The sequence below is a fragment of the Coenobita brevimanus genome, chromosome 15 (genome assembly GCF_032717465.1).
Source record: "Coenobita brevimanus isolate Jiangsu-jjx chromosome 15, ASM3271746v2, whole genome shotgun sequence".
Taxonomy (NCBI): Eukaryota; Metazoa; Arthropoda; class Malacostraca; order Decapoda; family Coenobitidae; genus Coenobita; species Coenobita brevimanus.
The window spans coordinates 34,352,867-34,359,463 of NC_136968.1; positions in this window are offsets into that span (position 1 = coordinate 34,352,867).

The following is a 6,597-nucleotide window of genomic DNA, read 5'->3' on the forward strand; positions in this document are numbered from 1 at the left end:
TGGATCAGATATTTGCAGTGAGATAGATAGTGGAGTGTTACTTATCTATCTATCTATCTATCTATAGCCCGATGTCCTAATCCCACAAAGGGTGGCCGAGTGTTATTTATACTCTTTATAAAAAAAAAAAAAACATGATTTCCTACAGAGTCAGTTTTCACCAGATGTATTATGCACGTCATTCTGTGATACTGTTAGCATAGACAAGCTGTTATTTTTTACATTTTAGTGTATTTCCAATTTTATCCCATAGAAGTGCTTTTAAATACAGAAGAACTCCATTTAGGAAGTTCTGTCATATGTAATTGGATATTTGAATAGTGAAGACTTCTGCTGTTAATGTAGTTTGTAAGTTAAATTCTGTAAACCTAATTATCCTTGAAATCTTGTCATTCAGATCTATTATCATTTTAATCTCCTCTTAACATTCAAATTTCTTATCATTCAAATCTCCACTTATCCTTCAAGTCTATCATTCAGATCTCTTATTATTCAGATCTCTCATCCTTCAAGTCTCCTTTTCATTCAAATCTCCTCTTATCCTTCAAATCTCCCCTTATCATTCAAATCTCTGATCATTCAAATCTAGCACAGTGACCTAATACTGCATTGCTCAGGGTTGAATATTCTAGAGTACAGTTTGTCCTCATTTTACAACTGGGGTGTATTTTTGAATTCCAGTTGGGTAATTATTGAATGTGTAATTATATTTTAGTGTTTTAGTAATTGCATCAGTGAGAAAACATCATATAAGGAGAAACTGGACATCATTGCAATTGTAGTTGTATTAGTGAAAGATGAAGCATAAAAAGTATAAAGGTCCTAGATTCGTAATGACCGTGTAATTGAATAAACATATACTGAACGATTGTATAAATGAGGGTATACTGTATGTGCTTGCTCAGAATACCATGGTCATGTTCTCCTTAATTTGTTCTTGTTGCTTCTTAATTGTTCCATCCAGTCCTAGGGACCTTTTTCCGTGAAGGGTTAATAATGGTTAGGCCACAGCTGTTGACCTCACCTGTTTGAATAGTCTCATTTGAACATAATAAAATTGTTTGAATATAGCAAAATTTAAAAATTTGATGATAGTGATGCGGTACAAGGTTGCTGAGTTTTTTTTTTTTTAACAGTATGTGTATTGAGATATAATAAGTCAGATGAATGGTCGCAGATTTCAAGCATCCAAAAAACAGCTGGGCATAAGTAGTGTAAATGACTTTGGTTTTACTCTAGTTTGCCGAGGGATGCCTTCATGTGGTGGCATTGATGTAATTGGGTGACTGGGTTATCTCGTTATACAAACTTCCCTCAGTTCCCACCATATCCCATATACATAGGGTGGTGGACAGCAGGAGAAATTAGTTTCAGTCTGCAGTCCACTGGGTTCACAGCCTGATTATCCTGAGGAAGCAGTTATTATAGGTGTTAAAGCCTTTCATTATGAATACACATTTTGAATTTTATCTTAGGGCCACCAGGTCTACTCTAGAATTGGAGGAGTTATTGAAAGCTACATCTTACTTACGCAGTGTAAAAAGTATCAGGCAAAGTAAAATTATCTTCATATAGCAAGAGTCTGTTCATAACAATATATTTATAACCTAATGGAGTTCTGCCATTACATGACATGCAAGCCTTTTGGAGTCTTTATAAATGATACAGTATGATACGAAGTCAACAGAGTGGAGCGGATGTGCACTACGGGAAAGAGGAAACTGAATATCTATTTATGAAAGAGTGAAATACAGGTTGTCAGGATTAAAATACATTTTGATAAGGAGATATAAGTGTTTTTCCTGTTATTTTTAGCACTATGGCGTATTTCAGAATCTTGTATATTTAAAGAAATGTTTCCCTATTTATAGAAAACTTCAGATTTTTAGGCAGATAAATGCTTGTAGGTAAAGATGGAGTGTTGTATGTTAGGATGTGGAGGTATCTAATTGTTGTTATTTAAGATGCGAAATGGTAGAGGAACGCACAAATTCATTCACACTCTCTCTCTCTCTCTCTAGTTTGACCTAACAAATTTTTACAAATAAAATATAATAGAAATATATGTGAATTTTTATGTCATTGTCCTTCAGAATTCTCAAGGTGCTTTAATTGTAGTGTTTTATTGTTCTGACTTTCCTTTGCAGTTTGTACTCTTTTTTCTTTTTTACTTTGTTCTGCTTTTACTTTGTTCTTTATTCACTTTATTCTTTCTTTACATTGTTCTGTCTTTACTTCGTTCTGTCTTTTCTTTGTTCCTTCTTTACTTTGTTCTGCCTTTATATTATCCTGTCTTTGTTCTTTATTTACTTTGTTCTCCATTTACTCTGTTCTTTCTTTACTTTGTTCTTTCTTTACATTGTTCTGTTTTTACTTTGTCTTTTTTTTACATTGTTCTGTCTCTGTGTTATTCTCTCTTTGCTTTGTTCTTCACAGTGTTCTGCGTAGCTCCCCTTGCATAGAGCTGGGATTTAGATGCCTTAGGAAAGTTAGATAATTATTTAAGTTTATAGCATACTGTTTTAATTTTATGTATTGTTATGTATTGTACTTTTATTTATGCATTCTGGTTTTTTATTTGTATTTTTTTTATATTTAGGGACCGTACTTTTATTCATTTACATATTTGTGGAGAGGATGGAGAGCGAGAGACTAACGAGGAGAGTGTACAGTATGTGAGTGAGGTGGAAAGGAGTAGAGGGAGGGGAAAGCTAAGGATGTGATGGAGGGATGGAGTGGAGAGGTATATGAGAGAGAAGGGGTGTGAGCTGGGGGGAGGACAGTGAAATGGAGGGGGACAGGGTGACATGGAGGCGATTTGTTTGTGGCCACCCCTTGCAGGATTGAGGCATCTGGCAAGAGATAGATAGACAGACATATTTTTTAATTTGTACAGTATTTTTATGTATGTATAGCATATATATTATTTTTTTATTTTTCAACATTTATTTGTGTATACTGTAGTTTTCTTTGGTATTTACACGATATTAATTTTATATATTTTTACATATACTGTATTTGTTTTATGTGTATACAGTATTTTTATTTGCATTTACAGTTTTATTATTTTTTTGTGTGTGTTTATTTATTTCCTTATTTGTTTTTATAATGCAGAGAGCCAAGTGCAGCAGACAGCACCATGCTGTAAGATGCCTCACTCTTCCCTGTTATAATGTAGTGATATATGCAGTGCTTCGATGGTTGCAGCTCCACTCTCACCCACGTTGTAAGTACCACAGCAATTTCCTACATTCTTACTCTAACCTCACCCCTGATTTTACACACATATATACTCCTTTCACTTAAACTTGGCCCAGAATTTTGTCTCCAGCTTTTTTTTGCTTAGGTCCATGGAGAATAAGACAGTACTATGGCTCTACGTCCTTTCCATAGCGCTTTTTTTATAACTAGCATCATATTCTGTTATTAATATGTTGTTACAGCTCAGCATTCAAGATGAGGAGATGGTAATTTTATGCACCTACTCATTTCACCTTAACTTGCCTCAGATTTTCGTCCTTTTGCAGCTTATTTCACATAGTGGCAGAAAAAGACAATTCTACAGCTCATCAATCTTTCCATAGCTCTTCTTCATGACTAGCATAATCTAGTGCTAATTTCTTGTTACATCGCAACATTCAGTGGTAGAAAAAGACGATACAACAGCTCTTCATTCTTTCCACAGCACTTCTTCATGACTAGCATCATAATCTAGTGCAAATCTCTTGTTACATCTCAACATTCAGTGGCAGAAAAGAGTGTTACATCTCATCATTCTTTCCACAGCACTTCTTCATGACTAGCATCATAATCTACGGTAGTGCTAATTTCTTGTTACATCTCAACATTCAAGAAGGAGAGATGAATATAGAGCTTTAAGTGAGTTCAGTCTGTACATATCCAAGGACCAGTAAAAGAGCAGTTTAGAGTATTTATTATTACCATATATTTTTCGTGTATATATAAAAACTCACTCAAAAAATCCACAGCCATTAAAGAGACATAATTTAATATAGAAACAGGTATACAAATTATCACGTACAGGATATGAATACAGTAAACCCACAATTATCCAGCGTAATTGGCCATGTGGAGAGGATGGAGAGTGAGAGACTGATGAGGAGAGTGTATGTGAGTGAGATGGAGGGGGAGAGAGGGAAGGGGAGGCCAAGGATGAGATGGAGGAGGGGAGAGGGAAGGGGAGGCCAAGGATGAGATGGAGGGATGGAGTGGAGAGGTATATGAGGGAGGGGGGTGTGAGCTGTGAGCAGGGCAGTGAAATGGCGGGGGACAGGATGACATGGAGGCACTTTGTTTGTGGCCACCCCGTATGGGATTAAGGCGCCAGGCAGTAGATAGATAGATAAATAGAATTCAGCCAAGCCCTTTGCCGGTTAAAGCAGAATGCCAGATATTGCACTGACGGATAATTGAAGGTTTGCTGTAGTGGGAATACGCTTAATCATAATTGTCCCTTGCAGTATACGGTAAAGACATAGTGCTAGAGAGGGGTGCCTTCATGTGGTGGCACTGATATAACTGAGCTAATCCACTGCCCAATAATGCAAATACCCCTCAGTATCCACCCTGTCCCCCAAAAGGATGATGGTGGACTGTGGACTGCAGGAGAGAATTTTAGCCTGCAGTCCAGTGAGCAGGGCAGTGAAATGGCGGGGGACAGGGCGACATGGAGGCAATTTGTTTGTGGCCACCCCTTACAGGATTAAGGCGTCTGGCAATAGATAGATAGATAGATCCAGTGAGTTCAAATATCCGATAACCCAGGTACCACAACAAGTAGAATGATGTCGTTTGTCAATTTTTGCAACCAGCACACAGGTTTACCCAGCCTAGGGAAGACTTGATATTGTTTTTCTTATTTCCTTTGTTTTTCCTTCCTCCATACATTGTCTCTTAAAAAATGAGAGAGAGAGAGAGAGAGAGAGAGAGACTGTACATGAGTTATTGTGACAAGTGGCGGTGTTGGGTGCGAGAGACACAGGGTAAAGCGTGAATTTTTTTTTCTCTCTCTCTCATTTTCTGTGTTGCCCAAAATGTGAGAGAAAGTAAAGAAATAAATCTCTAATCTCTCTCTCTCTCAACATTAAGAATTCAAGCTCTGTCATGCCTCTTTCTCCCATCCAACATTAAGAATTCAAGCTCTAATCTCTCTCTCTCTCTCATCCAACACTTCAAAATGGATCTTATTTCTGAGTCGCACCGTACAGTTGGCCTTTCCTAAGATTGTTAAAACCATTTTTCAGTTGCAAGAGTGAAATACAAGTGATATTATATTATTGAAGGGTTCTATCTATCTATCTATCTGTTGAAGGGTTAAGTACGGTATATATAGATTGTTGTTGTCATTGTTGTTGTTGTTGCTTGACATCTGAAACGGAACCTGGTGGACTGCAGGCTGAAGTTGTCGTTCTCCTGCAATCCACCGTCCTTTCGTTTGAGAGAGGGAGAGAGAGAGAGAGAGAGGATGTGTGTATACCTGGACAGCAATATGATCCCGTAATATCATTGTGTGAAAACGTCCTCCAGCATCTGTATATAGGATTGTGTATATACCAGTATGAAAATATGTGTTGAGAGAGAGAGAGAGAGAGAGAGAGAGAGGTGGGTGATATTTGTATAAGTGTGCAGCAGTGTGACCCAGTTATATCAGTGCCAGTGTGTGAAAATGTGAGAGAGAGAGAGAGAGAGAGAGAGAGGGAGAGAGAGAGAGAGATGGGTGATATTTGTATAAGTGTACAGCAGGGTGATCCAGTTATATCAGTGCCAGTGTGTGAAAATGTGTGTGTGAGAGAGAGAGAGAGAGAGAGGTGGGTGATATTTGTATAAGTGTACAGCAGAGTGATTCAGTTATATCAGTGCCAGTGTGTGAAAATGTGACAGAGAGAGAGAGAGAGAGAGAGAGAGAGAGAGAGGTGGGTGATATTTGTATAAGTGTGCAGCGGGGTGATCCAGTTATATCAGTGCCAGTGTGTGAAAATGTCTGTCTCCAGCACCTGTACATAGGATTGTGTGTATCTATAATGTGTAAATATATCATCCCAAATGCCTTATCTAAGTGAGTAAACAGCGTACACTTCAAAGACATGGTTAGGTTCGGAGACACGTGTAAAAAGCAAACTAAACCAGACTCACTTGATGCCTTTGTATTTCCAGATTTACTCCAGTTACTTTTATCATCACTACATCGTCCAGTCCTTTATTTTATAGCTCTCTTTACACCTGCTATTCTCTTTTACAATTTATGTTTCTTAGATGAGTTTGTGTTTCTTTATTACCAAGTTTAATCATCTTTATTATCACTATACCCTCCAGTTTCTTATAGCTTTAGTAACATCTATTCTTTATTTCAATTTCTGTTTCCTATATGCTGAGTTTCTGTTCCTACCTCCTTGACCCTCACATACTTGGGTGACATTATTGCAGTTCGGAGCTCCCCTACAAGCATATTACGTCACAACCTTAGTATGGCTTTGAATATATGTTTCTCTTGGCTGGTTCTCATTGAGCTTCTTGCAGGGTTTTGAAACTATGAAGGCACTTTGTAGCCATTATAAAATTTGCAAACTTCATTACTTT